This window comes from Phyllobates terribilis, unplaced genomic scaffold (assembly GCF_046119375.1).
Source record: "Phyllobates terribilis strain yellow unplaced genomic scaffold, ASM4611937v1 Scaffold_11__3_contigs__length_659146591, whole genome shotgun sequence".
NCBI lineage: Eukaryota > Metazoa > Chordata > Amphibia > Anura > Dendrobatidae > Phyllobates > Phyllobates terribilis.
Window position 1 is genome coordinate 610,603,780 of NW_027362771.1, and position 18,452 is coordinate 610,622,231.

At 38.8% G+C, this 18,452-nt stretch overlaps 2 non-coding genes across 2 annotated transcripts; both read right to left on the bottom strand.

The window, feature by feature from the left end:
• Window positions 1-13,852: 13,852 nt before the first annotated feature.
• TRNAL-AAG (transfer RNA leucine (anticodon AAG)) lies at window positions 13,853-13,934 on the bottom strand. Its single transcript has one exon. It is a non-coding gene; the product is annotated as a tRNA-Leu (tRNA).
• Window positions 13,935-16,773: 2,839 nt separating this feature from the next.
• TRNAL-AAG (transfer RNA leucine (anticodon AAG)) lies at window positions 16,774-16,855 on the bottom strand. Its single transcript has one exon. It is a non-coding gene; the product is annotated as a tRNA-Leu (tRNA).
• Window positions 16,856-18,452: the final 1,597 nt, after the last annotated feature.

Genomic DNA, 18,452 nt, shown 5'->3' on the forward strand with positions numbered 1-18,452 from the left:
GCTAGCCTACCTGGAGGTTCAGCCATCACAGGTCGTACCTACCCGTTCTTCCAGAGACTGCCCCGATCACTTGCCGTGACCTCCTGCCCGTACACCCAGAGACTGTCCCGGTCACATGCTGTGACTGCCTACCTGGTCGCCACCCGCTCCCTTACAAAGACAGCCCCCTTGTATAGTAGCCCAGAGGTTCCGCCTCCCAGACCCGTTACAACTGGTCAGACCACACTTGGAATACTGTGCTCAGTTATGGGCCCCAATATATAGAAAGGATATAAATGAGCTTGAAAAGGTACAAAGGAGGGCAACAAAATTAATAAAGGGAATGGAGGGACTGCAATACCCAGAGAGGTTGGCAAAACTAGGACTATTCAGCCTGGAAAAGAGAAGGTTGAGGGGGGACATAATAAATGTGTACAAATATGTTAGGGGACAGTATAGAGATCTTGCCCGGGATTTGTTCAAAAGGAGGGATATTACGGTAACAAGAGGGCATTCACTAAGACTGGAAGAGAAAAGGTTTCAGCACCAGCATAGGAAGGGGTTCTTTACGGTAAGAGCAGTGAGAATATGGAATTCACTGAGTGATGAGACGGTAATGTCGGATTCAGTACACCAGTTCAAGCGGGGACTGGATGCATTTCTAGATACCAGGCAGATTTCAGCGTATACTTAAAAATAAAATAAAATAGTAGGTTGATACAGGGATTTATTCTGACTGCTGGTTTCAGAGTCGGGAGGAAATTTTTCCTCAGGTGAAGATTGGCTAAATCATTTGGGGTTTTTGCCCTCCTCTGGATCAACTTTAGCAATTACAGAACTAACAGGTCGAACTTGATGGACGCAAGTATTTATTCGGCTTTACAAACTATGTTACTATGTTACTATGTAGCTATCTGGAGGAGTTTTTAAACTAGAGATGGGGGGGGAACCAAGGATATAGGTGAGATGTGAGGCAAGCAAGGGGGAAGGGGAGAAGTGAATATAATGAGGGTGGAGAGGGGGGTGGGGATAGTACAGTTAGATTGTTAGAGAAGAATAGGATGCTAAATAACCCCAAAGTTTTATCTTGCATGCTGACCAACGCAAGAAGCCTGACCAATAAGGCGGATGAGCTGCGGGCGCTTATATCGGAGGAGAGGTATGACATCGTAGGTATAACAGAGACTTGGCTAGACGATAGCTACGACTGGGCGGTAAATTTATTAGATTATAGTTTATTTAGAAGGGACCGTAAACAGGGGAAAGGCGGAGGAGTCTGCTTATATGTAAAGTCATGCCTAAAACCCAGATTAAGGGAAGCTATAGGAGAGGGAGAAGAGGGGGTCGAGTCCATGTGGGTAGAGATAGAGGGGGCAAAAAATAATAATAAAATATTACTGGGGGTCTGCTATAAGCCACCAAATATAACAGAGGAGAATGAGAATCTGCTATTAGGACAAATAGACAAAGTAGCAAAACATAATGAAGTGATTGTAATGGGGGATTTCAACTACACGGATATTGACTGGGAAACAGAAACCTGTAGATCTCAGAAAGGAAAAAGGTTCTTGACAAATATTAAGGATAATTATCGCTCCCAACTAGTGCAGGAACCAACAAGAGGGAAGGCCGTGTTTGACTTAATATTGACTAATAGGCCTGATAGAATAACTGAGGTACAGATAGGGGGGCACCTAGGTAATAGCGATCATAATATTATCGACTTCAAAATGCCCTTCAGTAGGGTTATCAATAAGGGAACAACAAAAACATTAAACTTTAGGAGGGCGAAGTTTGATCAGCTGATAGAAAACCTTCAACTTATTGACTGGGACAAAATACTTAATCAATGGAATACGAATAGTAAAGAGGAAACCTTCAAAAGAATTCTGAATACTCAGTGCGAGAGGTATATACCGTATGGGAATAAAAGGGCCAGAAATAAGAGGAAACCAATATGGTTGAACAAGAACGTAAAAGGGGCGTTAAATAGCAAAAAAGAGGCATTCAAGAGATTAAAACAGGAAAACAGTAAGGAGGCACTAATGTGTTACAAGGAAAAAACGAGAACCTGTAAAAAACAAATAAAAATAGCGAAGGAGGAAACAGAGAAACATATTGCTAGGGAAAGTAGATCAAATCCCAAACTGCTCTTTACGTATATAAATAGTAAAAGGATTAAATCGGATAATATTGGACCGATAAAAAGTGAAGAAGGCAAAATCATAGAGAAAGATGAGAATAAAGCTAATCTATTAAATAATTTTTTTTCGACAACTTTCACAAAGGAAATAGAACTAACAGGAGAAATGAGAAGTGACAAGCTTAATCCTCCACTAAGTATGACTAATCTAACCCAAACTGGGGTACAGAAACGCCTCAGTAACATTAAAATAAGCAAATCACCAGGACCTGATGGCATACACCCACGGGTACTAAGAGAACTAAGTAATGTGATAGACAGACCGTTATATCTTATATTTAAGGACTCTGTTGAGACTGGGTCTCTACCACTTGATTGGCGACTTGCGAATGTAGTGCCAATATTCAAAAAGGGAGCGAAAAGTGACGCTGGAAACTATCGGCCGGTGAGTCTGACGTCCGTTGTGGGCAAAATTTTTGAAAGCTTCATTAAAGAGGCAATTACGGAGCATCTTGATGCTAATAATCTTTTAATCCCGAACCAACATGGATTCATGAGGAATCGCTCCTGCCAAACAAACCTGATTGACTTCTACGAGGAGGTTAGCTCTCGAGTAGATCAGGGGGAACCAGAGGATGTCGTGTATCTCGACTTCTCAAAAGCGTTCGATAGCGTGCCACATAATAGGTTGGTATACAAAATGAGAATGATGGGGCTGGGGGAAAATGTCTGCAAGTGGGTAGCTAACTGGCTAAAGGATAGAAGGCAGAGGGTGGTTATAAATGGAATATACTCAGATTGGGTAAGCGTCACTAGTGGGGTACCACAGGGGTCTGTACTAGGCCCAATGTTATTTAATATCTTTATTAACGACATAGCCAACAATATAAATAGTAAAATATCAATATTTGCAGATGACACAAAGTTATGTAAAACAATTAATACAAAAGAGGACAGTGCAGACCTAGAGAGGGACTTGGATAAGCTGGGTAGGTGGAGCATTAAATGGCAAATGAGGTTTAACGAGGAGAAATGTAAGGTCATACATATGGGAAGGAAAAATGGAAGTCACCAGTTCTCACTGAATGGGAAATCATTGGGGAATTCAGAGATGGAGAAGGACTTGGGCATCTTGATTGATAGCAAACTAAATTGGAGTGCCCAAAGTCAGGCCGCTGCTGTAAGGGCAAACAGGGTAATGGGATGTATCAGAAGAGGTATAGCTGCAAAGGATGAGAACATTGTTCTTCCACTGTACAAAGCACTGGTCAGACCACACTTGGAATACTGTGCTCAGTTATGGGCCCCAATATATAGAAAGGATATAAATGAGCTTGAAAAGGTACAAAGGAGGGCAACAAAATTAATAAAGGGAATGGAGGGACTGCAATACGCAGAGAGGTTGGCAAAACTAGGACTATTCAGCCTGGAAAAGAGAAGGTTGAGGGGGGACATAATAAATGTGTACAAATGTGTTAGGGGACAGTATAGAGATCTTGCCCGGGATTTGTTCAAAAGGAAGGATATTACGGTAACAAGAGGGCATTCACTAAGACTGGAAGAGAAAAGGTTTCAGCACCAGCATAGGAAGGGGTTCTTTATGGTAAGAGCAGTGAGAATATGGAATTCACTGAGTGAGGAGACGGTAATGTCAGATTCACTACACCAGTTCAAGCGGGGACTGGATGCATTTCTAGATACCAGGCAGAATAAAATAAAATAGTAGGTTGATACAGGGATTTATTCTGACTGCTGGTTTCAGTGTCGGGAGGGAATTTTTCCTCAGGTGAAGATTGGCTAAATCATTTGGGGTTTTTGCCCTCCTCTGGATCAACTTTAGCAATTACAGAACTAACAGGTCGAACTTGATGGACGCAAGTCTTTATTCGGGTTTACAAACTATGTTACTATGTTACTATGAGTTCATCACTAGGGTGACTTACTGGAAAGCAGCAGAAGCAGCATGTCTCTGTTTATGTTTGCTAATCACTCTGCTCATCCTGTATTGATCACCCTAAAAAGGCAGCAGGGATATGAGCTAGCAGTTAGACTTCTTTTGACCAAGATTGATTTTGGCAAATTTTGAGAATGGTTGATCATTGATTGAACTTACATGGGTGTAACATAGATGGTAAATTATGTAATTAATTCTGATGCCTAAAGCCAACATTACCACTCATATGCAATATTCATACGTATGAATTGCGCACATCTTCCTTTTCTTCTACAGCACAGTGAAGATCACTTGATGTTACATTTGCTTTCTTAGAGAACACAGAAGCAAAACAGGATTTTAAAAGTTCAGTTTTCTCAACATCATTATTGACCACTTTACCCTTTTCATCTTTTAAAAATCCTATAACATCTTTGGCTTTTCTTTAACTCTTTACTTACTTCCAAATCCTTTCTTATTGCTTTTGGTCTCTCTTGCAAGCCTCAATTCATTACTGGCTTTAGCTTTTCTAACGCTAGACCAGCTTTCCCTGCAGACAGCATTATAATCTTCTTTAGATATGAACCCTTCTTTCCATTTGATATTCATTTCTTTGTTCCTTTTTAGCAAGCTTTTAAGATCAGTATTCAGCCATCCTGGTCTCCATAAATGCTTTCCATTCTTCCTTCTTTTCGGGATTGTTACTGATTGTGCAGTGAGAATTTAATTTAGCAAAATCTCCCATCCTTACTGGACATTTTTTCCTTTAGAACATCCTACCTTTCCTTCCCTTTAACTGAGTCCATTAAAAACTCCCTTTCTACAGTCTAATCTTAAAATCTCAGTTTTCGCAGGTTTTCCTCCTTTTGTAGTTCAAAATTATCGGATAGCATGATCGCTACCTCCTAAGTTCTCAATCCCCTTTACTTCCTCATCCATTTCCTAATTTTTGGTAAAAATTAGATCCAAATAAATAATGGCAGTGGTAGTATTTGAACCCATGCCTCCAGAGAGACTGGAGCCAAAATCCAGCACCTTAGACCGCTCGGCCACGCTACCTCTTAAAGATGTTGATAGTTATTTATATCAGAAGTTTGCTTTTGACGTAAGTGGCAGAATATATTTTGTATCCAATAAGACAAAAAGACAAATGTTATTATGCATGAGCAACATAGTTATCAGGGACTTGTTTGTACATTGACTCTGGGGCACCATTTTACAAAAAATATGACTTGTATCCAGATATTTAACTAATCTTTCCTCTGTTGGCTCATCCGCTAATTTTTAGATATCACTGAATTAGGTGCTATAGATTACTTGCTATGATTTCCCATATACAGGACACTCACACATGAAGGATTCCTACACCCCTGCCTGTACGTAACAGATAATCAGAAGCAGCTAGCAGTTAGACTTCTTTTGACCAAGATTGATTTTGTCAAATTTTGAGAATGGTTGATCATTGATTGAACTGACATGGATGTAACATAGATGGTAAATTATGTAACTAATTCTGATGCCTAAAGCTAACATGAAAAAAAAAAAAAAAAGTTGAAGAAACCAGCTTCCAAAAGTGAAAATATTTATTGAAGCAAATCCACGCAGTTTAAAAATTTCCAAATTACATCGGGGAATCTCACATGGAAAAAACGCAATGCGTTTTGAACACAGAGCTGTGTGCTTTGTTAAAGCCAACAAGACCACTCATATGCAGTATCCATACATAGGACTTGCTCACATGTTCCTTTTCTGCTACAGCACAGTGAAGATCATATTATGTTACATTTGCTTTCTTAGAGAACACAGAAGCAAAACAGAAATTTAAAAGTTCAGTCTTCTCAACATCATTATTGACCACTTTACCCTTTACATCTTTTAAAAATCCTATAGCATCTTTGGCTTTTCTTCAACTTTTGACTTACTTCCAAAATCCTTTCTTATTGCTTTTGGTCTCTCTTGCAAGTCTCAATTCATTTCTGGCTTTAGCTCTTCTAACGCTAGCCCAGCTTTCCCTGCAGACAGCATTATATTCTTCTTTAGATATGAACCCTTCTTTCCATTTGATACTCATTTCTTTGTTCCTTTTTATCAAGCTTTTAAGTTCAGTATTCAGCCATCCTGGTCTACATAAATGCTTTCCATTCTTCCTTCTTTTCGGGATTGTTTCTGATTGTGCAGTGAGAATTTAATTTAGCAAAATCTCCCATCCGTCCTGGACATTTCTTTCCTTTAGAACATCCTACCTTTCCTTCCTTTTTACTGCGTCCATTAACCACTTCGCGCCAGAGCCTGTTTTTGCCTTCGTGACCGTGCGAATTTTTTCAATTCTGGCCACTGCCAGTTTATGAAGTAATTACTCTGGAACGCTTCAACGTATTCCCCTGATTCTGAGATTGTTTTTTCATGACATATTGTACTTCATGATAGTCATAAAATTTCTTCGATATATCTTGTGTTTATTTGTGAAAAAATCGGAAATTTGGCAAAAATTTTGAAAATTTTGCAATTTTCAAACTTTGAATTTTCATGCCCTTAAATCAGAGAGACATGTCACACAAAATAGTTAATAAATAACATTTCCCACATGTCTACTTTACATCAGCACAATTTTGGAACCAAAATTTTATTTTGTTAGGGAGCTATAAGGGTTAAAAGTTGACCAGCGATTTCTCATTTTTCCAACAAAATTTACAAAAACATTTTTTTAGGGACCACATCATATTTGAAGCCACTTTGAGGGGTCTTTATGACAGAAAATACCCAAAAGTGACACCATTCAAAAAACTGCACCCCCCAAGGTGATCAAAACCACATTCAAGAACTTTATTAACCCTTCAGGTGCTTCACAGGAATTTTTGGAATGTGGAAGAAAAAAATTAACATTTAACTTTTTTCACAAAAATGTTACTTTAAACCCATTTTTTTTTATTTTCACAGGGGTAACAGGAAAAAATGGACCCCAACTTTTTTTGTGCAATTTCTCTTGAGCGTGCTGACACCCCATATGTGAGGGAAAACCACTGTTTGGGCGCACTGCAGGGTTCGGAAGGGAAGGAGCGCCATTAGACTTTTTGAATGTAAAATTTGTCTGAATAATTAGCAGACGCCATGTTGCGTTTGGAGAGCTCCTGATGTGCCTAAACAGTGGAAACCCCCCACAAGTGACACCATTTTGGAAACTAGACCCCTTGGGTAACTTATCTAGATGTGTGGTGAGCACCTTGAACCCCAAGGTGCTTCACAGAAGTTTATAATATTGAGCTGTAAAAATAAAATTTTCACATTTTTCCCACAAAACCGTTTTTCATCCATTAATTTTGCATTATCATAAGGGTAATAGGATAAATTGCACCATGAAATTTGTTGTGCAATTTCTCCTGAACACGCTGATACCCCATATGTGGAGGCAAATTACTGTTTTGGCGCATGGCAGGGTTTGAAAGGGAAGGAGCGCCATTTGACTTTTTGAATGTAAAACTTGTTTGAATAATTAGCAGACGCCATCTCGCATTTGGGGAGCCCCTAATGTGCCTAAACAGTGGAAACACCCCACAATTGCCACCATTTTGGAAACTAGACGCCTTAGGGAACTTATCTAGATGTGTTGTGAGCACCTTGCACCCCCAGCTGCTTCACAGAAGTTTATAATATTGAGCCGTAAAAATAAAATTTTCACATTTTTCCCTCAAAAAATGTTTTTCATTCCCTAATTTTGTATTATAATAAGGGTAACAGGATAAATTGCACCATGAAATTTGTTGTGCAATTTCTCCTGAATACGCCGATACCCCATATGTGAAGGCCAATTACTGTTTGGGCACATGGCAGGGTTTGAAAGGGAAGTAGCGCCTTTTGACTTTTTGAATGTAAAATTTATTTGAATAATTAGCGGACGCCATGTCACATTTGGGGAGCCCCTAATGTGCCTAAACAGTGGAAACCCCCCACAAGTGCAACCATTTTGGAAACTATACCCCTTAGGGAACTTATCTAGATGTGTGGTGAGCACCTTGCACCCCCAGCTGCTTCACAGAAGTTTATAATATTGAGCCGTAAAAATAAAATTTTCACATTTTTCCCATAAAAAATGTTTTTCATTCCCTAATTTTGCATTATCATAAGGGTAACAGGATAAATTGCACCATGAAATTTGTTGTACAATTTCTCCTGAGTACGCCGATACCCCATATGTGGGGGAAATCCACTGCTTTGGTGTACGGCAGGGTTCGGAAGAGAAAGGAGCGCTATGTTGGCTGGGATAGGCAGCAGACACCATGTCACATTTGAAGAGTCGCTGACATGCCAAAACAGCAGAAACCCCCACAAGTGACCCCATTTTGTAAACTACACCTCTCAAGGAATTCATCTAGGGAAGTAGTGAGTATTTTTTAATTTTTTAATTTATACCATTGGGCAGTGAAAAAAGCATAATTATATTTTTACCACAAAAAAATGTTTTACCCTCAGATTTTACATTTTCACACAGGGCAATGGGTAAAAATGGTGCCGAAATGCGTCACACAATTTCTTCTAAAAGTGGCAATACCCCATATGTGGCTGTATCGTACCGCTCAGCCATACGGCGAGATCTGGGAGGGACGGAGCGCTATTTGACAATTGGAGAACAAATTATTGTAGAATAGGCATTTGGATTTGGGAGCACAAAATTTTCTGAATTTCTTTTGGGGGGCAAGGACCATTTTGCTTTTGCAGAGCCTTTCTGCTACCAGTAACTTGGAAGTCCCTTATATTTTTAACAGATGACGGACCTGAGTGGGGACTAGCTTTTTTTGAGGACTGAGTTGAAGCTTTTATTGGGAACATTTTACGTAACATTTATCCGGTGCTCTAGGCTGAGCACTTACATCGGGGTTTCCATCTAAATTTCCAAGTGATGTAATTCAGATGAAACCCCTGCAGGATCCATTCACTATAATGAGGCAGCAGAGTTACTCTGGACTCCGTCTGGCCTCTGTTTAGTGGTGTCCTTTTTTTCAGAAGTGCAGAAAACTGTGGCCAACCGCACTTTTATGCACGCCTAAAACAAATGACACCGTGGGATCCCAGGCTAGACGGCGTCCACAGTGGCCTATATCTGCCTCATTACAGGGAATCTTCCATCATGGGTTCCGGCTGAATCACGTATTTCAGAGATTTACACAGAAACGCTGGTGTAAGTGCTCAGTGCAGAGCACAGGATAAATGTGAGCAGAGCCTTACTGGGATCTTTGGGAGACATAATAAACAAATTAGTAGCAGGTGAATAATATTTGTTTTATTTATTTTTTATGCTGTTCCTAGTGTGATATAACTGATTAGATTACTTTATTCTTTGGGTCGGTGCGATTACAGAGATACCAGATTTATATCGGGTTTTTATGACTGACAGCTGTCACACACTAAAATACGCTTTTTTTGCAAAATCTAGTTTTTGCATCACCATATTATGAGAGCTATAATTTTTACATATTTCGGCCGACAGAGTCATGTGATGGCTTGTTTTTTGTGGGACGAGTTGACATTTTTATTGGAACCATTTTTGGGTGCGTGACATTTTTTGATCGCTTTCTATTCCGTTTTTTGGAAGGTAAAATTAACAAAAACAAACACTTCAGGAATTGTTTTTTGAGGGTTTTTTTATGCCGTTCTGCTTGTGGTAAAAGTGATCAGGCAGCGTTATTCTTCGGGTCAGTACGTTTACAGCGATACTACACTTACTGTATTTTTTTATGTTTTGGCGCTTTTACACAATAAAACAATTTTATAGAAAAAAAAAATTTTTTTTGCATTGCTTTATTCTGAGCGCTATAACTTTTTTATTTTTTGGCTGATGGAGCTGTATGGCGGCTTTTTTTTGCGGAACAAGATGACGTTTTCAGTGGTACCATTTTTATTTCTATTCTGCTTTTTGATCGCATTTTTTTCCACTTTTTGTTTGGCGATATGATGAAAAAGCATATTTTTTTGCTCCGTTTTTTATTTATTTTTATTACGGTGTGCACAGAAAGAGTTAATTAGTGTGACAGTTTTATAGCTCGGGTAGTTTCAGACGCGGCAATACCAAATATGTGTACTTTTTTTGGTTTTGTAAAAATATACGGATTTATTGTTTTAATATTTTATTTATTTATTTTTATTTATTTTGTGATTTTTTTTTTAATAGTTTAAAAACTTTTTTTTTACTTTTTTTTACATTTTTACTTAGTCCCTGTATGGGACATTAATATTTATTTTTCTGATCACTGATCTCATGTAATGTAATAGACATGTATTACATTACATGAGATCTTCAATGACTGTTTCAGTCAGTCTCCTGTCTGGCTCAGCATGCAGGCTGAGCCAGACAGGACACCATATATGGCAGAGCTGGAGGCGGTCATGTGACCTCCAGCTGCCATAGCAACCACAGGTCCTCAAACGAAACGGAGGTCTTCGGAGGTAAGTAAGACGACCCCCTCTCCTCCTGCTGTCTCCTATATGCCGCGATCACTATAGATCGCAGCATATAGAAGACAGCAAAGGGTTAACATCACTGGGACCTGATCTAATCAGGTCCCGATGATGTTCCCTGTCAGAGCCAATGCTCTGCACCGGAATCGCAGTGCTTGCAGGACCCAGGGGGTCCTGACCACTGCGAGACCTCCCACCGTTTTTAAACGTCGGCGCTGCACAGAGCCCAGGCAGCGCGGACGTTTATCTACAGTGGGCGGTCGGGAACCGGTTAAAAACTGCATTTCTACAGTCCAATCTTAAAATCTCAGTTTTCGCAGGTTTTCCACCTTTTGTAGTTCAAAATTATAGGATAGAATTACTGTTGCCTCCTAAATTCTCAATCCCCTTTACTTCCTCAACTATTTCCTAATTTTTGGTAAAAATTAGATCCAAATAAATAACAGCAGCGGTGGGATTTGAAACCAAGCCTCCAGAGAGACTGGAGCCTAAATCCAGCGCCTTAGACCAATCGGCCACTCTACCTTTCAAAGATATTCAATGTTATTTATATCAGAAGTTTGCTTTTGATGTAAGTAGCAGAAAATATTTTATATTCAATAAGACAAAAAGACAAATGTTATTATACAACAGCAACGTAATTATCAGGGATTTGTTTGTACAATGACTCTGGGGCACCATTTTACAAAACATATGACTTGTATACAGATATTTAACTAATCTTTCCTCTGTTGGCTCATCTGCTAATTTTTAGATATCACTGAATTAGGTGGTATAGATTACTGGCTATGATCTCACATATACAGGACATTCAAACATGAAGGATTCCTACACCCCTGCCTGTACGTAACAGATAATCAGAAGCAGCAGCAAGGAAGACATTATACAGCAGTGCAGAGCAGTGTAGCTATGAATCCATCACTAGGGTGACTTACTGGAAAGCAGCTGAAGCAGCATGGCTCTGTTTATGTTTGCTAATCACTCTACTCATCCTGTATTGATAACCCTAAAAAGGCAGCAGGGATATGAGCTAGCAGTTAGACTTCTTTTGACCAAGATTGACTTTGGCAAATATTGAGAATGGTTGATCATTGATTGAACTGACATGGATGTAACATAGATGGTAAATTATGTAATTAATTCTGATGCCTAAAGCCAACATGACCACTCATATGCAGTATTCATACGTATGACTTGTTCACATGTTCCTTTTCTTCTTCAGCACAGTGAAGATCACTTGATGTTACATTTGCTTTCTTAGAGAACACAGAAGCAAAACAGGAATTTAAAAGTTCAGTCTTCTCAACATAATTATTGACCACTTTACCCTTTTCATCCTTTAAAAATCCTATAGCATTTTTGACATTTCTTTAACTTTTGACTTACTTCCAAAATCCTTTCTTATTGCTTTTGGTCTCTCTTGCAAGCCTCACTTCATTACTTGCTTTAGCTCTTCTAACACTAGCCCAGCTTTCCCTGCAAACAGCATTATATTCTTCTTTCCATTTGATATTCATTTCTTTGTTCCTTTTTAGCAAGCTTTTAAGTTCAGTTCTCAGCCATCCTGGTCTCCATAAATGCTTTCCATTCTTACTTCTTTTCGGGATTGTTACTGATTGTGCAGTGAGAATTAAATTTAGCAAAATCTCCCATCCTTCCTGGACATTTCTTTCCTTTAGAACATCCTACCTTTCCTTCCTTTTTACTGAGTCCATTAAAAACTGCCTTTCTACAGTCCAATCTTAAAATCTCAGTTTTCGCAGGTTTTCCTCCTTTTGTAGTTCAAAATTATAGGATAGCATGATCGCTGCCTCCTAAGTTCTCAATCCCCTTTACTTCCTCAACCGTTTCCTATTTTTTGGTAAAAATTGGATCCAAATAAATAATGGCAGCAGTGGGATCTGACCCCATGCCTCCATAGAGACAGAAACCTTAATCCAGCGCCTTAGACCGCTCGGCCACGCTACCTCATACGGATGTTCAAACTTATTTAAATCAGAAATTTGCTAATGATATAAGTTGCAGAAAACATTGTATAACTAATTAGACAAAAATACAAATGTTATTATGCATGAGCAACGTAGTTATCAGGGATTTGTTTGCACATTGACTCTGGGGCACCATTTTACAAAACATATGACTTGTATCCAGATATTTAACAAAACTTTCCTCTGTTTTCTCATCCGCTAATTTTTAGATATCACTGAATTAGGTGGTATAGATTACTTGCTATGATCTCCCATATACAGGACTCTCAAGCATGAAGGATTCCTACACCCCTGCCTGTACGTAACAGATAAACAGAAGCAGCAGCAAGGAAGACATTATACAGCAGTGCAGAGCAATGTAGCTATGAGTTCATCACTAGGGTGACTTACTGGAAAGCAGCAGAAGCAGCATGGCTCTGTTTATGTTTGCTATTCACTCTGCTCATCCTGTATTGATAACCCTAAAAAGGCAGCAGGGATATGAGCTAGCAGTTAGACTTCTTTTGACCAAGATTGATTTTGGCAAATTTTGAGAATGGTTGATCATTGATTGAACTGACATGGATGTAACATAGATGGTAAATTATGTAATTAATTCTGATGCCTAAAGCCAACATGACCACTCATATGCAGTATTCATACGTATGACTTGTTCACATGTTCCTTTTCTTCTACAGCACAGTGAAGATCACTTGATGTTACATTTGCTTTCTTAGAGAGCACAGAAGCAAAATAGGAATTTAAAAGTTCAGTCTTCTCAACATCATTATTGACCACTTTACCCTTTTCATCCTTTAAAAATCCTATAGCATCTTTGGCTTTTCTTTAACTTTTGACTTACTTCCAAAATCCTTTCTTATTGCTTTTGGTCTCTCTTGCAAGCTTCACTTCATTACTGGCTTTAGCTCTTCTAACGCTAGCCCAGCTTTCCCTGCAGACAGCATTATATTCTTCTTTAGATATGAAACCTTCTTTTCATTTGATATTCAACTCTTTCTTCCCTTTTAGCAAGCATTTAAGTTCAGTATTCAGCAATCCTGGTCTCCATAAATGCTTTACATTCTTCCTTCTTTTTGGGATTGTTACTGATTGTGCAGAGAGAATTTAATTTAGCAAAATCTCCCAGCCTTTCTTGACATTTCTTTCCTTTAGAACATCCTACCTTTCCTTCCTTTTTACTGAGTCCATTGAAAACTGCCTTTCTACAGTCCAATCTTAAAATCTCAGTTTTCGCAGGTTTTCCACCTTCTGTAGTTCAAAAGTATAGGATAGAATTACCGTTGCCTCCTAAATTCTCAACCCCCTTTGCTTCCTCAACGGTTTCCTAATTTTTGGTAAAAATTAGATCCAAATAAATAATGGTAGCGGTGGGATTTGAACCCACGCCTCCATAGAGACTGAAGCCTTAATCCAGCGCCTTAGACCGCTCGGACACGCTACCTCATACGAATGTTCAAACTTATTTAAATCAGAAATTTGCTAATGATATAAGTTGCAGAAAACATTGTATAACTAATTAGACAAAAATACAAATGTTATTATGCATGAGCAACGTAGTTATCAGGAATTTGTTTGTACATTGACTCTGGGGCACCATTTTACAAAACATATGACTTGTATCCAGATATTTAACTAATCTTTCCTCTGTTTTCTCATCCGCTAATTTTTAGATATCACTGAATTAGGTGGTATAGATTACTTGCTATGATCTCCCATATACAGGACACTCAAACATGAAGGATTCCTACACCACTGCCTGTACGTAACAGATAATCAGAAGCAGCAGCAAGGAAGACATTTTACAGCAGTGCAGAGCAATGTAGCTTTGAGTTCATCACTAGGGTGACTTACTGGAAAGCAGCAGAAGCAGCATGGCTCTGTTTATGTTTGCTAATCACTCTGCTCATCCTGTATTGATAACCCTAAAAAGGCAGCAGGGATATGAGCTAGCAGTTAGACTTCTTTTGACCAAGATTGATTTTGGCAAATTTTGAGAATGGTTGATCATTGATTGAACTGACATGGATGTAACATAGATGGTAAATTATGCAATTAATTCTGATGCCTAAAGCCAACATGACCACTCATATGCAGTATTCATACGTATGACTTGTTCACATGTTCCTTTTCTTCTACAGCACAGTGAAGATCACTTGATGTTACATTTGCTTTCTTAGAGAGCACAGAAGCAAAATAGGAATTTAAAAGTTCAGTCTTCTCAACATCATTATTGACCACTTTACCCTTTTCATCCTTTAAAAATCCTATAGCATCTTTGGCTTTTCTTTAACTTTTGACTTACTTCCAAAATCCTTTCTTATTGCTTTTGGTCTCTCTTGCAAGCCTCACTTCATTACTGGCTTTAGCTCTTCTAACTCTAGCCCAACTTTCCTGCAGACAGCATTATATTCTTCTTTAGATATGAACCCTTCTTTTCATTTGATATTCAATTCTTTGTTCCTTTTTAGCAAGCTTTTAAGTTCAGTATTCAGCCATCCTGGTCTCCATAAATGCTTTCCATTCTTCCTTCTTTTTGGGATTTTTACTGATTGTGCAGTGAGAATTTAATTTAGCAAAATCTCCCATCCTTTCTGGACATTTCTTTCCTTTAGAACATCCTACCTTTCCTTCCTTTTTACTGAGTCCATTAAAAACTGCCTTTCTACAGTCCAATATTAAAATCTCAGTTTTCGCAGGTTTTCCATCTTTTGTAGTTCAAAAGTATAGGATAGAATTAACGCTGCCTCCTAAATTCTGAACCCCCTTTACTTCCTCAACTGTTTCCTAATTTTTGGTAAAAATTAGATCCAAATAAATAATGGCAGCATTGGGATTTGAACCCACGCCTCCATAGAGAGTGGAGCCTTAATCCAGCGCCTTAGACCGCTCGGCCATGCTACCTCATCGGGATGTTCAAACTTATTTAAATCAGAAATTTGCTAATGATATAAGTTGCAGAAAACATAGTATAACTAATTAGACAAAAATACAAATGTTATTATGCATGAGCAACGTAGTTATAAGCGATTTGTTTGCACATTCACTCTAGGGCACCATTTTACAAAACATATAACTTGTATCCAGATATTTAATTAATCTTTCCTTTGTTTTCTCATCTGCTAATTTTTATATATCACTGAATTAGGTGGTATAGATTACTTGCTATGATCTCCCATATACAGGACACTCAAACATGAAGGATTCCTACACCCCTGCCTGTACGTAACAGATGATCAGAAGAAGCAGCAAGGAAGACATTATACAGCAGTGCAGAGAAATGTAGCTATGAGTTCATCACTAGGGTGACTTACTGGAAAGCAGCAGAAGCAGCATGGCTCTGTTTATGTTTGCTAATCACTCTACTCATCTTGTATTGATAATCCTAGAAAGGCAGCAGGGATATGAGCTAGCAGTTAGACTTCTTTTGACCAAGATTGATTTTGGCAAATTTTGAGAATGGTTGACCATTGATTGAACTGACATGGATGTAACATAGATGGTAAATGATGTAATTAATTCTGATGCCTAAAGCCAGCATGACCACTCATATGCAGTGTTCATACGTATGAATTGTTCACATTTTCCTTTTCTTCTACAGCACAGTGAAGATCACTTGATGTTACATTTGCTTTCTTAGAGAACACAGAAGCCAAATAGGAATTTAAAAGTTCAGTCTTCTCAACATCATTATTGACCACTTTACCCTTTCATCCTTTAAAAATCCTATAGCATCTTTGGCTTTTCTTTTACTTTTGACTTACTTCCAAAATCCTTTCTTATTGCTTTTGGTCTCTCTTGCAAGCCTCAATTCATTACTGGCTTTAGCTCTTCGAACGCTAGCCCAGCTTTCCCTGCAGACAGCATTATATTCTTCTTTAGATATGAACCCTTCTTTCCATTTGATACTCATTTCTTTGTTCCTTTTTAGCAAGCTTTTAAGTTCAGTATTCAGCCATCCTGGTCTCCATAAATGCTTTCCATTCTTCCTTCTTTTCGGGATTGTTACTGATTGTGCAGTAAGAATTAAATTTAGCAAAATCTCCCATCCTTCCTGGACATTTCTTTCCTTTAGAACATCCTACCTTTCCTTCCTTTTTACTGAGTCCATTGAAAACTGCCTTTCTACAGTCCAATCTTAAAATCTCAGTTTTTGCAGGTTTTCCACCTTTTGTAGTTCAAAAGTATAGGATAGAATTACCGCTGCCTCCTAAATTCTCAACCCCATTTACTTCCTCAACTGTTTCCTAATTTTTTGGTAAAAATTAGATCCACATAAATATTGGCAGCGGTGGGATTTGAACCCATGCCTCCATAGAGACTGCAGCCTTAATCCAGCGCCTTAGACCGCTCAGCCACGCTACCTCATACGGATGTTCAAACTTATTTAAATCAGAAATTTGCTAATGATATAAGTTGCAGAAAACATTGTATAACTATTTAGACAAAAATACAAATGTTATTTTGCATGAGCAACGTAGTTTTCAGGGATTTGTTTGCACATTCACTCTAGGGCACCATTTTACAAAACATATGACTTGTATCCAGATATTTAACTAATCTTTCCTCTGTTTTCTCATCCGCTAATTTTTTGATATCACTGAATTAGGTGGTATAGATTACTTGCTATGATCTCCCATATACAGAACACTCAAACATGAAGGATTCCTACACCCCTGCCTGTACGTAACAGATAATCAGAAGGAGCAGCAAGGAAGACATTATACAGCAGTGCAGAGCAATGTAGCTATGAGTTCATCACTAGGGTGACTTACTGGATAGCAGCAGAAGCAGCATGGCTCTGTTTATGTTTGCTAATCAACCTACTCATCTTGTATTGATAATCCTAAAAAGGCAGCAGGGATATGAGCTAGCAGTTAGACTTCTTTTGACCAAGATTGATTTTGGCAAATTTTGAGAATGGTTGATCATTGATTGAACTGACATGGATGTAACATAGATGGTAAATGATGTAATTAATTCTGATGCCTAAAGCCAGCATGACCACTCATATGCAGTATTCATACGTATGACTTGTTCACATGTTCCTTTTCTTCTACAGCTCAGTGAAGATTAGAGATGAGCGTTGTTCTACTCGAACTGTTCGCCAATCTCAAATTGGAGCTGCTTTGGGCGGTGTTCGAGCTGTTCGGCGAACACGAACAATTTGAGAAAAATTCGGCTGTTCGAGGTTATGTTCGATAACTGTTCGTGCACCAAAATCATAACTGGATTTTTTCTCAGTAATGATGAAAATTAATGTTAATACGCAGTTTGAGTGTACAGCGGGGTGGGGGGAGGGGCAGGGGATGGATCTCTGCAGGAACAATGAAGATCTCCATTTTTTTTTTCTCTTTCCCGCATTTACAGTGGGAAGGTGCAATCTGTCAGCCTATCAGCAGCGCACACACGGAGTGAAGTGCTTTTTTTCACACAAGCAAGGGCATGTGTCATTGGCAGTGTATGTCACATGTCCTTGCCCTATAAGACCATGCCATTTTCCCCTTCGCCACCATTTTCTCACTGCTGCAGCTGAGTGTTAGACGGCACCGCTGTTGCTGTGTGCGCTATACCTTGTTAATTTCAAGCCAATTTTCGCACAAATCTACAGATAGCTTGGGAGTAGGGAATAGTTGTGATTGCAGTCCTTTTAAGGACTAGGTTACAGCATTTCCTACGACTTTTATCAGGCAGGTTTGTGCTCTTAAATAGATAGATTGTGGGAGTAAAGACTAATTGTAATTGGAGTCCTTTTCAGGACTAGGTTACATCAGTTTCTATCAGTTTTTGCCAGGCAGGTCTGTGCCAGTGCTGTGCAAGTTTTTTTCACAGCATTTGGCTGAATCTAGCAAAGCTAATCCTTTTTGGCCTATTGCAGAGTGTGTTAGTCAGTGGAGTAGCCTATCTGTGTTGCAAGATATACCACCTGTGTATAGAATACCAATTTTTTTACTGCACCTAG